The sequence below is a fragment of the Panthera pardus genome, unplaced genomic scaffold, assembly GCF_024362965.1.
Source record: "Panthera pardus isolate Hobbes unplaced genomic scaffold, ASM2436296v1 HiC_scaffold_21, whole genome shotgun sequence".
Taxonomy (NCBI): Eukaryota; Metazoa; Chordata; class Mammalia; order Carnivora; family Felidae; genus Panthera; species Panthera pardus.
This window is the reverse complement of record NW_026526777.1, coordinates 38,889,614-38,910,405: the sequence shown is the minus strand read 5'-3', so window position 1 is coordinate 38,910,405 and position 20,792 is coordinate 38,889,614. Positions and strand designations below refer to the sequence as shown.

The 20,792-nt window shown below is 49.8% G+C and overlaps 1 protein-coding gene across 6 annotated transcripts in view; it reads right to left on the bottom strand.

The window, feature by feature from the left end:
- RPS6KC1 (ribosomal protein S6 kinase C1) overlaps positions 1-20,792 on the bottom strand; it is a 317,536-nt gene that overhangs the window by 257 nt on the left and 296,487 nt on the right. The gene's annotated exons all lie outside the window — the stretch shown is intronic.

Sequence of the window (20,792 nt, the reverse complement as noted above, 5' to 3'; positions counted from 1 at the left end):
CTCTTCTACCGCGCCTGACATTGGAGAAACACAATGCGCATGCCTGAAGCAGAATCTCTTCGCTAAAAATACCCTGCATTCCTGAGTGACTACCAAAGCTCCCTCCTCAAGCCCATGGACAGCCAAGCTAAAAACAGTAACCAGCAGCTTCAAATGGCACCAGTAACAAAGGTAGAGGGGCCCGAAAACAGCATGCCGCTCTTAGCCATCTGCCGTCTTGGCCCGCCCTGGCTCCCCTCTTCCAAAGAGCGATGGGCATCTTAGTGCTGCTCGTAGCTGGGCTTCTATGGCAATAGGTAGGTGAGGCTTGGCTGCCTGGTGTACCTACTGGCCCACAGGCTGTCTGGCTCAAGACCTGGTCAGCGTGTAAAAGGAGGTGACAGAGGCAGGGGAAGGTGATCAGAGCAGCTTGTACTGCCTACAAGCAGAAAAAAATCTGGGACTTTAAGCAGTCTTTGGAGGGAATATTCACCTCCTTAACCTGACCAAAAAGCCTTCTATGATAGATGAGGAAGAAAATGCCGGAGGCACTCAAAGCATTCACAATGGCTAAGGCTCGCGTCTTCCAGCTTCCAAAGATCTACTCTAGTCTACTCTTGTCCTGCTAGCACACTCTCACAAGTCACCTCCTCCAGAGAGCTGGCCCAGCCCACACCCTTGCCATGACCAAGGTGTATATTGTCTGTGTGGCCCAACAGCTTTACCGCAGGAAATAATCCGGTGCCTCAAGCATTGTAGGTATTCAATAATGTTTCCTAAATGGGTTTAGGACCAAGCTAAACTTTTCCATTCATACTACCTCTATAATCCTGTACCTGAACAATTCTGTTAGCTCGAATCGATCAGTTTTATCTATGACTTGGGACTAGAATCTCCTTGAGGGCACCCATTTACCTTTTCATTGAAATCTAGCCCTGAGAGCTCTCAATATTGTTTGTTGAGATTTCAAGGATTCGCAAACCATCCTATGGGCTCTCGATACACATGTATTCAATGTAGAGGCAAAACATTATAGGATCACTTTTATTTACCTCTAAGTGTGATCTCTAAAAGAACTGAGGTGGATTACATACACAGAGAAATTAGGAAAGATAAGTGAGGGAAATATAAGGGAAGAAAACAGGATGAGCCCAAAAGTGAATTATAAATAAAATGATGCTCTAAGAGGTACACACTAAGAAATGGACCGCGATTTGATTCCGAATGGTCAAGGAAAGAAGAAAACATGAACAATTATACCAGTTTCAAAGCCCAAAAGTTTTAAAATAAATCCATGAAGGGAGTCCTGTGAATCCAGTGTCACAAGCATACGTCTTGGGTCATAATCCCACCGAGAAGGAAGTGCGAGCGGCTCAGCACAACCCATCCCACTAATGAAAACACAGCTCAGGGTGCATGTCCCCACCAATGTGACACAGACGGAGCTGTATTTCTGGCCAAAGCATGGCAGGTCACTCCAAAAATGTTCAGTCACTCACCAACCTGAACAGTCAGTCAGACATAAAAGTCAGAAGCCGGTGACAATTTCTCTGCATTCTCGTAGGTTTTTACCATTGTGCTCATCTCGATGTCCCCTAGCACTGCCCTAGCATTGCCCTGGCAGGAAACACAAAGAATTTCTGCTGCATTGGGGATCCAGACTGGCATGAAATTCTCCCCAGAGCATGGATCCACATCATAACCTCTCCTTCCCCTGGCCCTGCCCCTGTCCCTTTGGTTCCCAATTAGCAGTTACTCCGCCTAACCCTTTGAAGCTTGAGTCCATTTGGTTCTTAAATTCCTTTCTGGTTTCTTCTCTACCCCTCTGTATTGACCTCCAGAATTTCAGATCACCTGCCAGCCTACCTAGATTCTGCTGATTTTGCCCTAACTCAGAGAGCATGTGTGTTTGTCTGTGTGTGTGTGTGTGTGTGTGTGTGTGTGTGTGTGCGCACGTGTGTGTGCATTCCTGACTCCTATGCTAGCCTCAGCACCCCTCCCCTCAAACCTCAGATTTCTTACCTTTCTAAAACTCTCCTTGTTGCTGACAGACCATCCTTCTCCATGGAATGCTAGTAAATTGGAACCAATAATTTGTTCTACAGATTGAAAAGCATCACAAATTTAACTGAGAATGAGCAATTTCTTTAACCCTAAAACCAGAGAGTCTAACTGGTGCCTATAAGAGCCCCTTGAAGGTTTGAGAGAAGAATTTTAAAAAAAGAAGAAGAAGACAAAGAAAAAGAAGAAGGAGTAGGAGGAGGAGGAGGGAGGGAGGGAAATAGGACAACAAATGAGACAAGTGGGAGAGAGAAGAAAGAGCAGGGGTACAGTCATCTGCAAAACACTAACTGATGTCAGAGTTGGGTCACCTGAACAAAGGGCCACACAGGGGCTCACGTGCAGCAGAGTCATCCATCCAAATGGGGGAGGGCATCGGGTGACGTTTGGGACCTGCTGTCCCGACGCAGTCCCCAACCATTTGGTAGCAACATCTTATCTGATGTGTTGGACACTTCCGGCACCCCTTACTCAAAAGATGAAGATAGATTTCACATTGACTTGCTCTAAAGGATTTGTGTTTTGAGAATTTATACAGGGCTTTGTGGAAGGCTTTAGGGTTTCCGGAGTTGCTGACACGTCCCACAAACTGGCCTGATGTCCAGGTTAAGGTGGAGGCTTTGCCCAAGTCCGCTGTGGTATAGATGTGCTCCTTTGTCCTGACATGTAGACACTAACACAGCTGAGCACCCTCACTGCCACCACCGTTTGGGACCTTGAGGGCCAAACTATGCTCCATTTATTCATCTTGCTTTTCAGTGACCAGCACACTGCCAGGCCCAGGTGTTCAGTAAACATAAATGGAACAAACCAAAGGATCCCCATATGCCAGCAGCTTCCCTGATGCTCCCGCCTAGAGGACAGGATGAGCAGACAAAGGGGGCCCAGGGAACAGCAGCCTCAAGGTGACAGGTTCCACCATGTAAGAGAAGGTAGTGACACCAGAGCTTCTCAAAGCTGCCCCATGACACCAGAGTCAGGAAGGGCAGGGACAGAGAACAATCCGAAAATGCCCTATTGTCCAGCCTTGGCCCGGAGGCATGTCATTGGTCAGACAGAGTACTCTAGGTGGGCTCCCGGGACATGCCGTGGCCTGCACTGGGTATGTAGGACACTCGGGGACACTGGGGCATGAAAAGCTAGACAAGGCAAACGGCAACACTAATGACCGCCATTCATCGAGCCCTCGCTAACTGCAGGCACTGAGCCAACGTTCTACCTGTATTATCTCTAACCCTCACAACATCACTAGAAGGTAGATGGCATCTCCATTTTATGAATTAGGGCCATAAATCTCCTATGTTAGCGGTAGAACCGGGATTCAAAACCGCCTTTCTCAGACCGCAGAGCCCAGGATCCAGGCCACCAACTCATCATCTGCTCTTTCTCTGTGATGTTCCCAACCCACTCCTGAGCTGGATTTTCTAGACCTCTCTTTTGAGCTTTTATGAATGCCATTTTCCCATTCTGAAAGATCTACCTTCCCTCCGTCGAGGTCCTTCTCATCTGGAATGCCAGCCTGACTCAGCTCTGATCCTTCCTTTTATGGAATACTCTCAAATGTAAATGGTTTCTTTGCGTGGCCTTGTGCCGCTTTATAACTATTCTTAAACGCTTTGCTGTTGGTGGTGGTTGTTATTTACCACGTGTGTTTCCGAGCCCACCTGCAAAACGGGTCTGCAGGCTGCCTGTGGACAAGCATCTTCTCCGTGGTCTGTCGGATCCAGCTCCTGCTGGTGCTGATTGTTAAATCTTTAGGAAGTTTGCAAGCCAGTCGTTAAAGCGCTGGTAGCATGCAATCAGCCGTGGAGAGAGAGTGTGTGCTCTACGGAAACTGGCAATGTCTACAAATCAGGTTTTTCCCCCAGAAAGCGGGTTGTTAACATTCAGCAGCACACCATTGCTTTCAGCTCTTGCTCCCTACCTCACCTCCTGCTTGGTTTCCAGCACCATAAAATGTGTCCATCCTTCTTTTTTTTTTTTTTTTTTTTTTTTTTAGTTTCTTTCTTTTGAGAAAGAGAGAGAAAAAAAGTAGGGGAAGGGCAGCGAGAGGGAGAAGACAGAATCCTAAGCATGTTCCGCACTGTCGGTACAGAGCCCAACGCAGGGCTCGAGCTCACGAACCGTGTGATCGTGACCTGAGCCAGAACCAAGAGTCAGGCGCTTCACTGACTGAGCGACCCAGGTGCCCCCAAACGTGTCCACCCTTATACTGAATGCCAGCATGCGATGGAAGCATATAGACGTGGGGCATCATTGGAAGTGTCAGTGACTAGCGACCAGAGGAGAGCAGCAGTCCAGGGGCTTTCCTAGAGTCAGGGAATTACTGAATCCCTAATTAATCGCCCTCAGTCCCACACTGGCCCTTCAACCAACACTTTAAGACCCTAGCACATGCCAGACTCTTTGCAGACATGATCGCACTAAATCCTTTGCCGAGGAGAACTCCGAGGCTGGACGATTTAATACCTTGCCCAAAGTCACTGGGGTGTTATCTGTCAGAACCCACGCTCAACTCTAGGCCTGTAAGACTCCAAAGCTGGGGCCCTCTCCGCTTCATCACACTCCCTGGACTGTAGACCCGTGACATCTCAGGTCCTGAGTTCCAGATCCCCCAATGTTTGCTCTTGGCCAAAGGCAGCGGGGCAGGAGCAGCTGTGGGAAGCTGCGGCAGGGGGAGGGGCGGGGGGAGGCAAGCCCCGCCGCAGTGCTCTGGACCCGGGAAGACCAGAGCCTCTCCTGGAAGCCTGCGCCAGCCGCTCTGCTGGTGAGTTACAAGCTTCCAAGGCCCTGACAGCACCCGCATCCACAGCAACTGGACAGCCGCACGGCTTGCTTCCGTGCAGGTGTTTTATGGAGCTGAGAGGGATGGGAAAATCCCCCTTCAGTCAGCCTGCAGGCACAGGAATAAATAATTAAAGCCAAAGTTTGCCACCCTTGCCGGTGGGTAGAGAGAGTCGCGGCACTGCCACCGGGAACGTCTCTTGCAGAACGGTATGAACACCCCGGTGGCCGTTCCCTCAGCGATGTGCCCCCACGTGCACCCTCTCAGTGCACCCTCCACACGTGTTCTATTTCCACCTGGTCTTGCAGGCTGCAAAGACCCGAGAACAGTGGGGGAAACTGAGGCCCGGCAGAGAAACGCCGTCACGTGCACTCCAGGAGGTACAGGGCGGCACGCTCAACAAGGTGGACAGGTCAAGCGGTGCAGCAAACGGTGAGCACCAGAGTTGAAAGCAATGGTGTGCTGCTGAATGTTTAAGAACCAGCTTTCCAGGGAAAGAAAAGGTTCTGATTTGTAGTCATTGCCAGTTTCCGTAGAGCACACACTCTCTCTCCACGGCTGATTGCATGCTACCAGCGCTTTAACGACTGGCTTGCAAACTTCCTAAAGATTTAACAATCAGCACCAGCAGGAGCTGGATCCGGCAGCCCACGGAGAAGACGCTTGTCCACAGGGAGCCTGCAGACCAGCTTGGCAGGTGGGCCCCGGGAACACACGTGGTAAATAACAACCACCACCAACAGCATAGCCCCTACCTGGAAAGAGTTTCAGACTGCACTCACGTAGCCTACCATGAGGTCACCGTCCACCCAGCCCCACTGCCCACCTGTCCGCAGCCCTGTACCCTCTGCCCTCCCTCTTCCCAACGCATCTGTGTTCTTCTGTGGCTAGACCCTCCTCCGGTGCTCCGCGCCCTATGTCCTCCCCCCTTCTCAGGGACATCGTTCCGTGAGTATCCCCTCTTTTCTCTAATCCTCAGCCTCTTCCTCTCTACTTCCTCCTTCTCATCACCTTTTGGACATGCGCTGGCATCTCCCTCTTTCGTGGAACAAATTTCTCTTGACCCTCATCCTGCTCCGTCTCTCTCCTCTCCACAAGGAAACATCCTGAAAGTATCATCTGTTCCCACTGTCTCTGCTTCGTCACCTCCCATTCACCCCCCATCTCCCTACCTTCTAGCTTCTGCCCCGTCACTCCCCTGAAAGCTCAGGAAAAGGCCAGCAACAACTCTCTACAGATATGGCCATCTCAGAATCCTTACTTTCATTCCAAGGACCACAGAGCAAAAAAGCCTAAATAAACACTTGTATGATCAGTGTGGAAAATGGCAATTCTCCAAGTCTTTCCAGAAGGACTGTTAGTCAAGTTGCAAAGGCCGGTGGGGCTTTTGCTCTGGAAGTCTTTAAATTGGCCGTGAACGGCAGCAGGAAGGATGGCATTCAACTGGGAATGAAATAAATGATGGAATAGTAGCAAGGAGAGGGATTGGAGGTTGGGGGTGGAGGCAGAGAGGGTGCAGGATTGAAGCCTCTGCTCTGGGTATGTGGGACGAGAAAGAAAAAGAGAGTCTCGGTAGAGCAGCAATAAAAATGCCTTTAGAAAACTGTTCTTGGACCTCAGGAGATACTTAAGTGGGTGACTGTGAAGAATGCAGTGTTGGCCCTCTCTCCGTGTCTCCCCCACGGAACCCTGAGTAAATGCCACAAGGCTCACTAAAGCATTAGTATGAACGGATTGAGGGAGAGGGAGCTCCAAGAGAAAAATAAGGGGACAGCTGACATCTGGGTTACACCAGCTACAGCAGGGAGGAATGACAAGTGAATTCAGCAAAAATGTTTTATTTCCACATCTATTGTCAAGTCTAATTATTGGTTGAAATTAGAGGTTCTGCCCTGATCATGGCCATGAATAAATAAAAATATGTTTGAATTTCAGCAGATGTCATTGAATTTCACATATCCTTCCCTTCCCAGAAAGGAAAAGAAAGATCCGGCTAGCCTTTTCAAAGGCTGACATCCACACGTAAGGCACAGAAATTTGTTCTAGAAATGACTCACTTGCCCAACGAAATGAACGCCAAATCAGAATTCCTGAATTTTCTTTCTAGCCACATCGGTATTGGAGGCACACTTGGCAAGAAAACACCAGTCTCCGGGAGCAGTTTTCCTCTGCACAGCACACACGCGAAGTGCTCACACAGTCAATCACCTAATAACAGATAGCAAGAGTCCACTCTGGGCCAGGAAGTGCAAGTGCCATTGAAATCAAATACAAAGATGGGTAAGCTGTGGCGCTTCCCTCGAGGAGCTCATTATTAACACCTATCAACATTTGCGAGGCTGTAATTTGGGTGTAACTGTCAATGCTCACGCCCAAGTTAGTGATGAACGAGGACGCCACGCTAGGACCTACCCTAAGGTTTAGCTTGACAACAGCCATGTCCCCGGCCCTGACCCTCCTCCTCCCGCCCTCTGATCCATCTCTGCTCACACAGCACCAGCTTGGTCCCTCTGCTGCCTTCGCCAGTCCTCACACCTTGACACTGGGCTACTGAGTTCCTGCCTAGTAATGCGGGTTTCGGCAGCACCGGGAGCAGATCACCGGTTCTGCTGACAAAAATGCTTCCACAGGTTTTCAACTGAACCAGGCTCCCAACTACATCATCAGTGGGACTTTTTCTGTCCTGGGGGTTGTGCCAAATCAACCTCTGCCTGCCCACCCACTCACCAAGAGGCACACTTCCCTGTGGCCAAGTCCTGCTAAGGCTTTTGAAGCAGCAGAATTCGAAAGATTCAAGAACCAGATTCTGAGAAACGACCGTGAGAGGTAATTCGGCCCAGCTTCCTGCCTTCAGCTACATAATTTGGAGTGGGCCTCCCTTTGAAGTGAAAAGGGAAGCATCACCCTCGTCATGATGATCCTAAGTAGAACAATTAACACACACTTGGATCCGCATCTTAGACGAGAATAGAAATGAAAACAAAACAGATATATCGAGAGGATAAGAACAGTTCTTTGTTTATGCTAACATCTACTGGGCATGTGCTTGGTGCTAGGCCCTGTGCTATATTCTATAATTTAACCCTCATATTGTTACCATAAAGTGGGCACTATGATTCTACTCATTTCACAGATTTGAGAACGGAGATACTGAAAGATTAAGGCCAAGTCAGAGCCAACACTTAACCCAGCTGCAGAACCTCTTTACCACTAGTGTTCCTCCACCAGACCTCCTAGATAGGTCTGAAATGCATCTCCGTCTGACCCAAAACTAATTCCATTGTGTCACTCAAGCCAAGGGCTAGTCACCGGAAGCATGAAATATTTGGACAAACATTCCACACGCGTGGGCCCTTATCCCCTCCACTTGTCCAGGTCACCGGCCAGGGTTTGTTTGGTCCATCAGCAAGTGGTACTGCCTCGTGCCCTCGGCATTGCGTGCAGGGCTCCAACACCATAAACCTTCTGCCCTGAGTCATGTTCTCATCCCACATCCCACACATCAACTCCCGTGTGCACCACTCAGGTTGGCTATTTGTCTTTATGTCTATTTAATTGTGCCAATTCGGTCTCCGCCAAGAGGTTTATAAGCTGTACGGGGGCAAAGACCATGTTTCTGCCTTTCTCTCTGTGTATTACGCCCAGACTGCAAACAGGTGATGCTCAATAAATACACACAAAAACGCTGAATCTACTTACGCCCCCAAATCCCTATGAATTCAGGAGTTGAATAGAAGCATGAGGTAACATCAGGCAATTATATAGGGGGGAAAAAAACCCAGACTGGGACGTAAATTGGTATCACATATTCCCAAAAAGGTGCATTTGAACCTTCTTCCTTTTCACCAAGTCGTCTGAGCAATGTGGACTCATGCTCCCTCACCCCTACTCGTGCCATAAACCCTTCCACCTTCCCAGGAGACAATGTGTTTGGTTGCAAAAATAAAGACCAAGGTCAGTGCAGCTTTGCTCTGAGCCTCTGATTCCCAAGAGGGCAGGAAGCAATATTTCCAAGCGAAATATGGAGCCCCCAAAATAGGAGGTCTATAGACTCTTTGCAAAGCGCTTGTTTCGTGTCGAGAAAATTCCAGCCCAATGAGAAACCAGATGGGTAGACGCACCAAATATTGAAGACAGGCCTCAAGGCAAAGCAGACAAGCACTCTCTCTGGTGTACACTGAGCTGAGGAGTGATCCTCCAGCCGTTACGAGCAGAGAAATGTCCCACCAGAGTTTTCCAAATAGCAAACTCTTAGTCCGATGATTGTTTCTATCATTTGCCATATTTTCTGTCCAAAAGCCTCTCTAGTTCCTACATGGTTAGCAGCTTTTATAGCCCAAGATAAGTGTCCATCCCTTTTAATTTTCATTGTTGCATCTGTTTTGCCATTTCCCTGCAGCAGGTTGTATTACAACGGAAGGATTAATGAGGAAACGGATGCAAACATTTTTATTTCAAATAGCAGCTCTCAGACAAGATCTGGAAAACGGAATCAAGCCATATGATTGTAAAAGAAAAAAAAATCCTTGCCATCCAACTATTGGGCATTTTGCCATTATTTGTGAATAGCATGTAAATACAAACAACTTAACTGGGGTGGGGGAGAGATGTACATTTTTCATTTGTGTCTGGCTAATCATTTTTTTTTATTATTAATTTGGTCCCTTTTATTTCACATAAATGTCATCTCAAGCACCAAACATCAACAAATAAGATCGTTTATCTTGCTGGGGAAAGCAAAACATTGCATTGCCATTCAGAGAAGGCAGCTGACGTCCCTACCGCACCACTAATAAAGAAGGCCTTCAGAACGAAAAATAATCATTTTCTATTACTTTCCACCATGCCTCATCCATAAACACAGGGCCGCTGGTAATTACATTTAGCGAAGAAGCATGCTCTGCGTATTACAATTTCCTGAGATGAACAAAACCCTGAAGAGTGCCCCCGACAGAGGGAGTTGTGACAAAGAACGGGGGGGGGGGGGGGGGGGAGGGGGGGAAGGTGGGCTGCCCTTCCCTCAGGTGCCTCCCTGTGCCATCGAGGGGCACAGGAGGTGGGAGGCGGGGAGGGAGGACCGAGTTTTCAGATTTTCTCCTCCCTCCGTTGGCCTGAGCAAAAAGGAAAGGCGCGATGGATCTGGAGCACACAGCCGAGACACGGAGCAGGAGGGGACCGTAGCGTAGCGGGGCGGCGGCTCATGCGCACGCGCCGGCCATGGGAGGCCACACGGCCCGGGCCACGCGGACGGCCCAGTCCACACGCACGCGCACACGCATCGCGTCGCACCGCGGGCAGGGAGGCGGCGTGGCCGCGCTGATAAATCCGCCGCGAGCCCCCTGACTCCCAGCTTCCCTGTCGCCGAAGCATTTGGCTCGCCTGCCCGCGCGGCCTCCTCTGCCAAGCAAGGCACTGACTCCACGGGAGGAACCGTCCTGTCGATCTCTGCAGGAATATAAGACCTTTTTTTTCCAAGGAAAATGTTCCCCAACTCTGCAAGGGAGGTTGGCAGTACATCTCCAACTCTGGCCTGTCTTTTTAATACCCCTACAATAGCTCGGTTGGACTGAGACCAGCTGTTGGTACATTACCATTTGTAAATGCTTAAAACAGCTACTCCATGTTTTCTTGGCAACACGGACCGTGGAGGGGGGTGGGGGGGGGGGGGGAAGCGAGCTCCAGCCACTTCCATTCAAACATTAAGAACCACTGACTGCCAGCTTTGGCATTCACCAGCCATTGTTTGCTCGGCTCTCTTCAACAAGTTTCTCTTCCCCCCACTATTTCTCCACACACCCCTCCATAGAAAAAGGAGAAGAAAGAAAATCAGCAGAGAATGTTCTGGTCCCCATGGTCCTGACTCTAGTTCACAACAATCATGTAGTTAGTCTTCCTCTGAAAGAAGACAGAGGAGCTGAAATGAACGCTCTTTGTTTGGGGCTTTTCTTTTATCTGGTTTTGTCCCCTCTCCTCCTGGCCAGGCCGGTTATCATTTTACAGGCGCTCAGCTGAAGATCAGCATCTTCCAGATGACGGCGAGATCTTCCCAGCGGCCCCTTCCCCTTTTTCTGCTCTGAATGCGTGCAGTAAGGGCATCACCTTTCCCAGGACTAGCAGAGGACCCCAGCCAGAGAGACGAGTTGGGGGTGACGAGGACACAGCCAAAATCTTAAGTCATCCCTTAAAGAGCTTCTGAGAGCTCTGAAGAAAGGCTCTTGATTTTGGTCCGCCCCTCATTTCACCAAAGCCCTCGGGTTCTCGTTTGCGAGAAGAGTCAAACTCCCGAAGTTAGTACTTTGCTAGTCCAAATAAGTGAGGAATTGCGTGAAGAACACGCCAGGCCCTTTCCTGCTCCCCATGCCCACCGGGGCCGCTGTTGGCAGGGGCGGCCTCCAGGGCCACATGCCCGTCCGTGCTCCACCTGCCTCAAGCGGTAGCAGCCCAGGAGAACAGGCGCTGAAGTGCCCAGGGCTGCCGTGGCCGGGACAATAGGCTTCGTGTGCCATGTCCCTGCTCTCGTGCCCTTCTGTTCGATGGCCTCCCCCACCAAGGGCAGTGGTGGCTGCATCTGTCCTTCCTCCTCTAGTAGGATTTCTGGGCACAAGAGGACTGTCAGCATCACACAATCTCTTGGAGCAGAGTGATTGCAAGTAGCCAAATGCTGCAGCGGGGTTGAAATTCTGCACGAAAGCTCCAAGTGGACGGAGAGTGGCAGAACCCGGGTCCCCAAGGACCAGTGCTTTTGGGGGGCAATTTGGCCTGAGATTAAACAGCCCTGTCTGGTTTTATGGAAAGGTTATACGGCCGTTTCTTTGCACCGAAGGGGGGAACCTGGAAACGAGAAAGCCTGGACAACTGGTTTCGCCGTGTAAGAAGGCATCGGGGCACATAGACAGGAGCATTTGACACGAGCCCCAGCTCTGCCACTGGCCAGTTCAGCCACCAGAGACATTCGTGTCATGTCCTGGGGTCTGAATTGTCTCATCTGTAAAAATCCAGCAGTTGGATTGGACAGTTACCTGGGCCCCTTCCATTCTAGAAGGGACACTGTGCCACTGTCTTCCTAATTATCCTTAGCTTCAGCTACCATGAGTTCCAGATTGCCCCACCCTCGAGACACACACACAGTGTACAGAAAATCCAAACACTGAATTTGAAGATTCTTTTCAAAAGTAAACTCTCTTAATACGCTTAAAAACAGATTTACAAAAATTGTTTATGCCCAACTTCTTGGGGAAAGATTGCAAATTCTTTGAGCTGCATCAGCCTCTCTGGGCACTCGTGTCTGATTCAGCTTACAGTTCCCAGGCCCAGCACAGTGGCTATCACACAGTAGGCTCATTATGAATAATGGTTGTTCGGTGGGACAAATTTGATATGCCAAGTGGGGTCCCTGAGAAGGCAGCACGGGTGACGTGGGCAAGCCACAGTGGTGGGAATCGGTCAGTCTGAGACTAAAAACTGGGCCATTTACAAAGCGGATTCTCCACCTACAGCTAATTGGAAGCCTTGGCAATTGCAATGAAAGTTACACCACTCAAATCCAGGGGTTTTACCAAGCCCTGCAATGTGCTTAGTAACACCAAAACAGAACATGCTATACAATTCCCTCAAACACCGGTCAGTCTGGCATACGGAGCGCAACTCCCTGCAGCAAACCTGTTGTGGACAAGCCCGCTCAGCAGAACTTTGTCCGGGACATCGGATTAACTGTCGGCCACAGCCTCTTCACATTTGGTTTACGGGCCCCCTCCTGGGCTTGAAAGCTCTCTGTAGGCTGGGACTGTGTCCAGTTTGTCTGTGTTGGGTCCCCGGAGCCTGGCACGAAAGGTGTTCCAGTAATAGTTATTTAATACCGAGGCAGTTTGGGAGGAAAAGGATACAAGAGCTGTCTTCGGATCCCTTCTTCTCATTTTGTCTGAAGGCCTTGGTGACTTCACTTGTTACATCTACAAAGATGGCTAAGAAAAAGACAGTGACACCTTCTGACACGGGAGAAAACAAACAATCCCACGGTCGTGAAGAACCAGAGGTGGAACGGAAGGGCCGAGCCAGCCCTTACGTACGGCAGTCAGCTGGACAGATCACAGCTCAGCCGGACGGTCAGCCACTCAGCCGGACAGATCACAGCTCCACCGGGCCCCGGAGGAGACCCTGGGAGTTCACCCAGTGCATTCAGAATTGCTGCTGGGCCCCAGCAGGTCAGTGATGGAGATGCCAGGAGAGGAGAGCTGCCGCGAAGCCTGCACGCCGTGGTGGCGAGCAAGTCACAAGCATGTAGACAGCCAGAGCGGCTGGGATGGGAACAGGGCCATGAGGATTAATACTGGGTAACAGGTATGAAGCATGGCTCTGAGCACCTCGTGTACGCCCCCCCCCCCGCCCCGACCACAGCACCGTGACGACGTACGATGACCATCCACCCTGCACAGGTGAGGAAGCCAACACACAGGGAAGAGAGGCTAGCCCGTGGTTAGACAGCTAGTAAAGAGCCGGCTGGATTCCAAGCCCGGCAGCATCTGAAACAGTGGTTCGCAGAAGGCCACCAGCTGAGGTCAGTACCGAGGGAGGGCAGTAGCCATGATGCTCACTCCCATACCACACAGAGCCCCGTGGCATCTGCCGAGGTGAAATAGGGGCCTCCTAGAAACACCCCAAGCATCACCAGGGTGCACAAGTCCTGTGACGTCTACTGTCGTCAGTGCAAATCTGCTGAGCATGGGTCAGGGAGAGTACCCCCGAGGCAGCACCAAGGCCCGTACTGGCACCAGCCTCGCTGATAAAGGGGACACCTAACCTTCTCAGGTCCTCTGCCAGCAAGGAGACATGCAATATTTTCCCTCTGTCTTCTTTATTTTGCCTATAAACCCCCCCCCACCAGGTTATCCAGTAATATCATCCAGGCTTCACTGAAGGCAGCATGGCAAAACAGGAGGGATGTGTACAGAGGCCACCTCATCTGGGTTCAAATCCTGCCTTTTGCCACTTAGTGTGATCCTAGGCAGGGCTCTTAGCTTTTCTGTGTCTCAGTTTCCTCATCTATAAAATGGGGATAATGATCGTACCAACCTCCTGGGGCTGTTGTGAAGATTACCCCACCGCTTTGCCCGGCACACACCACAGCTGCTTTCCCGCGTCCCACCCCCACGGGGCGCAGACACTGTCTCTCTCCCTATGCTACGTCATCATCTCTCCTGGTCCATTTTTACCATTACTGCCGCTGCTCCTTCGGCAGACCCCACTATTTAGGGATCACATTCCTGCCTCCAGGGCAGTGTGATACAGCAGAAAGGTTTGGATTCAAGTCTCAGTCCTGCCAGTGTGGGATCTGGACCCATTTATTCAGCCCCCAGGAAGCACAAAGCCTGACCCAGACATAAATGTACGTGACGAAAAACAGCCTCAGCAGTTGGCCTGCCCGGTCTAATACCTTTGCCAGCACCACTAGCTGCGTGACCTTGAGCCAGACGCTCAACCGTACTATGCTTTGATGGCCTCATCTATAAAATTAGGATGATGCCACAATGCACCTCATGGGATTGCTGTGAGGACCCAGGGAGAATATACATGTACCCAGACACCTGCAAGTGTGCAGTAAATTCTAGCCCTTCTCATCACCTGCCTTGTCTGTAGCCTGGGAGTGGTGCTACCTACTGGATGGGTAGGCCGGGGGGACTAGAGAATTGAGTGAAGGGACGTGTGTGACACACAGAGCACAGGTCTTGCACACAGTCAGCCCTCAATAATAGAAGTCCCCGCCCCTTCCCATGCCTTCGTCTGTCTGTCCCTCGGGTCAGAAAGGCCTCCCATCACCTCTGCCTTCCAAAGACCTCAAGCATCGTCACGCCCACTAAAATCCCACCTCCTCCACAACCTTCCCAGGTTCATGTAAAACCATTCCCAGTCCTTTCCCAATATAGCCAAGGAGGTTCCTCTGCTCTCTCCACCCTTCCCCCCACCCCAGCCTCGTGTCCTTGGTAGACCATAAATACTTGACAAAGACTTCCATACTGTTTCCCTGACTATGTACAAAACACTGTGCTAAGATTTCTGTTTTTATGTCATTGAATGTTAGTCGGCTCGGGCTGCCATAACAAAATACCACAGACTGGGAGGCTTAAACAGCAGACATTTGTTTTCTCACAGTTCTGGAGCCTAGAAAGTCCAAGATCAAAGTTCCAGCCAATTCAGTGTCTGGTGAGAGCTCTCTTCCTGGCTTGTAGATGGCCACCTTCTCACAATGTCCTCACATGGCCTTTCCTCTGAGCATGCAGAGAAGGAGAAAGAGTGAGCTCTCTGGCACCTCTTCCCTGTAGCATAAGGGCCCTACCCTTATGACCTCATTTAACCTTAATTACTTGCTGGGAGACTCCCTCTCGAAAGATAGCCACACTGGGAGTCAGGGCTTCAACATATGAATTTGGGGAAGAAACAAACATTCGGTTTATAACACACTCCAGTAATTCTTTGAGATGGGTTTAGAGTTTATTGATAAGGGCATGGAGTCTTTGCCCCAGGTCACAGAGCCAACAAGTGGGTGGTTATCTGCCTCCAGAGCCTGAGTCTTCAGGGCCTTTCCAAAGACCCACACTTGAGAGAAGATTATGGCCATGGCACCTAGACATGAGCTCCTCAAGGACACCTCAGGAGCTGAGGAGATCCAGGATAAAGGAGGCATCCAGCGGGATGGGGAGGCTCTGACAAACCTCCCTCCCACCTCAGACTTTCCGGAAGGTTGTATATGACATCATGCGCAACTTTACATATTCATTCAACAAACACTTAGACAATACCTGCTAGGTGTCCAACATTGCTTTTGGTGCTGGGCCTCCAATAATGAGCAAAGCAGTCCTGGTCGTTGCTCTCAGGGAACTTTCAGGGTTATAGACAAATGCTCAACCACAATCCAGTGCCAAAAGTGAGGCCAGCACTCTATAGGACGTAAAACCCAGGTCTGGGCTCTGCTGGGCCGGAATGGAAAGGTTGTACTCATTCTAGAACAAGACACTGCTTTTGCGTTGACAAAACCTCAACACCACCCTGACATGTGCACGTAAACAAAATGGCCAGTGTGGTTATTTGATTGACTTCATCATAACAGAGGTTAGGAATGCTGAGTCCTGCCTTCCTCCAGAATGGCCTCAATTCAATCCATTTTGCTAGACAGCCATTATCTACCAGGGGTAAAGTCCCATGCTAGGCAGTGGGCAAGCATTTGGGAGAATATTGAAGGAAAAGGCCCTCGCAGCAAGAATTTTAAAAAGGCCTATGCCTTTGGATCTCTTTATGGCTGAACTCTGAGATGAAAACCAAACTCCAACCTCAGCCTTCACCTTGACTTGGCCCACTGAAGGTCAACAACCCCTCCTGCCCTCCCAGCCTGAGCTGGAGAGGTGAGAGGAAAAGACAGAAGGCTTTATTATACCACCCAGGCCACGCCTGCCAAGTTCTCCCCACAACCGCTTCAAAAAAAAAAAAAAAAAGATGGAGTGAAAGGGAATTGGAAAAATGGAACCCCCTACATCCCAGAAATATTACTTTCATGAGCTGTATGAATTATTTAACAGACAGCTGAAAAGACCAAACTCAACAGAAGAATACAAAAAAACAGCTCGGTACAGACACCTTCCCCGAAGCCCATGACAATGAAATGTATTTTATGCCACAGATCAACATGCCAGAGAAGGAGGCTTCAGAGACAGATGCCCACAGGGATCATTAGCTCCTTATCTCTCAACCCTTTGCCACCAGCATCCAGATCTCCGAGCCTGGGCAACCCAGGGGGAGAGGAGCTGAAAAGTGTGTATATTGTAAGTGTTGGTTAAACAACCCCACCGTATTCTTATTTGCTGGAGGTTTTAGGGAGCAGATGTAGGACTGGCAGGGCTTGGAGCTGGCGATATTGTTCTAGCTCACTCGGAGCCAACGGGGAAGGAAAAAAAAAAAAAAGCCACACACACAAATACAAAAAGCTGCATTTGGTGCTTGCGCCTGGGCGTGCGTACTTGCTCTGTGTATCCGCTCAGCCAAGGCTCCTTAAAGTCGAGCTGACCGATGCAGAACTAGGCTTGGGGCCCGGCCAGGAGAAACCACTTCTCCCCAGGAGCCACGTCACAGCGGGTGGTGGTGGGGGGGGGGGGTCCCTCCTCGGTGGTGGGGCCACAAGCTTCCCTTACCGCAGGCGCAAGGGGGCTGGGGCGGCCACTCACCCACCGCAGGCTCGGGGCTCTCGGTTGCTAGAGAAAGGGCAAACAAATGGAGAACCAACTAGAAAGGCGGCCAGCAGCAGTGAGGCAGTGCTGCAGCTGCCAGGCAATAACTTAGATAGTTACAGCTGCCATCACCTAGTTCATGCAAGCTTTTTAATATCTTTTGGCAGCTCTCGGTGTCACAGCACAAAGGGAGAGTTGGCACTTCGCAGCACACTTTGTTTGACATAACTGTAGGCAGGACCCAGCTGATACCTTCCGTAATGTGGATGGGTTTGCTCTTAAGGTGCGTTTCAGCAGATCAAACGGTTCTCCCCCCGCCTCCCTCTCCCCTCCCGCCACCTCCTGCTCGTGTGCGGGGCACGCACCACCACTAAATCACACATTGGGAACCAGACCAGATGAACGGGAGGACTCAGCGGGTGCAACATAAGGCTGGCCCCATAAGCACCCAGCTAAGGAGGAGAGGAAATGTGCAGAAGACAGGGAGCAAAACGAGAAGGGGAAAGGAGGAAAGAAAAATAGACACTGTGTTCCAGAACTCTCCCAAGCCTTACCGGGAGACCCAGTCCCCGCTTCCCCACCCCCAGGCTCACAGCACTTTGAAGAAATCACAGTACTACCATCTTGCTTCCTGCTCCTCACTCTTGAAAGTTACTCGCCGCTTGCCAACCCCCAGCCCCCAGTCCCACCTTCCTAGAAACCGCGTTTGCTCCAGGTATCTCCCTGCCCTGTGTGACTCTTCCAAGGGCCAACGGAGAAGAAAGCACTGTGCAGAAGCGCTTCCCAAGCCTAGGGAGTTGTCATGACAATTCTCTGTGATCCCTCCGCCAAGCCAGGCATCCTTGTTTGGCAGATCCAGGAGCCTTGCTGGGACTTAGAGAAATAGTCTTCTCTAAGACCCCACAGCACAGATGGGCATGAAGCAGACATGTGAGCAGAGGAGGAGCAGAAGATGGGCACGGGGACACGAGAAGAAGGAGAGGTTGGTAGACACTCTGCCCAGGCTGAGCTGCACGTGGTGGAGACATTTAGACTTGGAGGGAAAATCATCATCACTTCTCTGTCTTGGCACCGGTCTTTCCACACCACCCCCCACGACCCTCCCCCCCTCCCCCACCAGCACGTTCCTTTTGTGCATCCTTCCAAATGGTGGTTCTGGTTGCCTGCTGGATGCCTTGGGGAAAGCCACCAGGAAGGCAATCAGAGGCAAAAAAAAAAAACACCGTGGCAATTATCAAGGATGATGATGGGCTCCTCGTGGTTGGCATATTCGTTTTCTCAAGCTGCAGTAACAAAGTATGGGACTTAAACAACAGAAATGCATCGTCTCAAAGACCTGGAGGCTAGAACTCCAGGATCCAAGTGTCAGAAGATTGGCTCCTTCTGAGCGCTGTGATGGAGACCCTGTTCCATGCTTCTCTCCTAGCTTCTGGTGGTTTGCTGGCAGTCTTTGGGGTTCCTTGACTTATGGTTGCAAAACCCTGATCTCTGCCTCCACCTTCACGTGACATGCTTCCCATGTTTGTGTTGTCTCTGTGTTCAAATTTCCCCTTTTTTATAAGGATACCAGTCACTTTGGATGAGGGGCCCACCCTATTCCACTATGACCTCATCTTAACTAATCAAAGCTACAACAACCTTATTTCCAAATAAGGTCACGTTTGGAGGTACTCAGGGTTTAGGACTTCACCATATGAAATTTGGAGGCGGGAGAGATACAATTCAGTCTAGAACAGTTGGGTACTATCCTGTCCACGTTGTATTACTTCCAACCCTTGTCTGTCCCACAAGGTGAGTATCATCGTCCCCACTTAGCAGAGAATGCAAGTAGGGCTCAGAAAAGTCAGGGGACCGGCCTGAAGTTAGACAACTATAGGACCATCTGAATGCCACAACTGACCTCTGCCAAGTGCCTGGGAGTTGGCCATGGCCATGCTTCTCCCCTAGGACCGAAAATGGGTCTCGACCTTCTTTTGATGGGCTATCTTGTCTGGAGTAGCCTGGCCTAGGATCACTTGGCTCCATCAGATTCCAGCATAAATCATTCTCAAAGCTGTGTTTTCTCCAGAATGCACGTGGCAGGCGGTCTGCAGGTGTGGAGCCTTGGATGGGCACGGAAGCAGGGTGCATTGCTCTCATTCACATGCTGCTTCTGCTTGGCAAGATTCTCCACTTCTCCTGGGCTCTAAAGGAGATGACATATTCTGTCCCTTCTCATCATGCATGCATTTAGTACTTGGTATCGATTTATTATTTGTTAAAGTAATAAAATACTGGTGTGGCAGTACATGCTACATAGCGTGGGTTCAATAAGTGTCAGTTGCCCATTTCCTGTCTTAACATGCCTGCGAACTTTCTCTCCTCACTATCACTGCCGCCTGCTCTGGAAACACAAGCTCACTGTTGCGGAGATAGGAGCGAGGTACCAGTGCAGTCCCGCGAGGCAACCCGTATGTACCTGGCCACCACCTAAATAAACAAGTAGCATTTATTGATCACTTCCTGCCAGGCACAGCTCAACCAATTTCCATTAATTAGCTCAATTAATTCTCCCAGCAGTCCCATAAGGAAGACCCATTATTACCCCCACTTTATCGATGAAGAAACTGAGAACAAAACTGTTAAGGGACCAGCTACAATTCCTTGAAAGGGCCAAATAGTATAGAGAGAGAACTGTGTTATGATTGCACTAACTAGAGTTTTGCTTACTCAGAGGGAGATCTGAATTAGAAGGTCCTAGTGTGATCGCCTTGGAGGAAATGTGGCTTCATCAACTTAGAAACAGCACATCCCCTTACAACCTCTCAGGTTGGCAACCCCTCAGTTAAACAGTCAACCAGTTAGCCTGGCAGAGTTACCCTAATAGGGGCTACAAAGGTAGTTACTTTGCAGGAATTAAACTTTTCTTCTGCTACTCTATTTTGTTCTTTACTCACCAAAGACTTCTTCCCTAGTGTCCAAATACTGATCAATGTCCCCAAACTCCAATTTTAGTAGAAAATTCAAATAAATGGGATTGTCCTCTACAGTCAAGACTTTCCAACATGCTCTCAAGCTTACAGGTATGATCTCACCATGGACGTAAGCATCACATGCAGGTATCAGACTCCCTTCCCCTCTGACAAAGCAAGAATAGTTTTATTTCCAGCTTCCCTACTCCCAATCAGAAACACAGTGCCTCTTGGCCCTCTTGTGCTGAATAATTTCAGCAGTTTCCAAAACAAAATTAAATACAGCCCTAGCTTGAGAAATGTTCCACCTCCTGGAGTCAGGGCATTTAGTATTATTATTCCCTTATTATTATTCAAAACAAATAAGAATGATAAAACATCAGTTGGAGCCACTCCAGCACAGAAGGAACTGGAATATCTAATAAAAAACATAGTATTCCACAAATAGAAAGTGTTAGAAAATGCAGAAAAACAATGGCAGAGGACGTTCTGAACCTTCCCCCTAAAACAGAGATCACCTGAAATAATAGAGCAGCAATAAATGTCCAATCAAATCAACACAAAGAGTACTGTGTAGGGTAACCCCATTTAAAACCTCAGAAAAATAAAATGTAAAGCACAGGGCCTGGCACACAGTAGGACATCATTTTCAATTTCCTCCCCTTTCTGGTGGCATTACATGGAGCTTCCTTCCAATAGTCTAAGTTCTTTGGCTAAGGTTGTCACCATCAGGGACTCTTTGCCCTCCACTGGAGTACCTCCAGTGGCCCCCACATCCAGGAAATCTCATTCCATGAAGGGCCA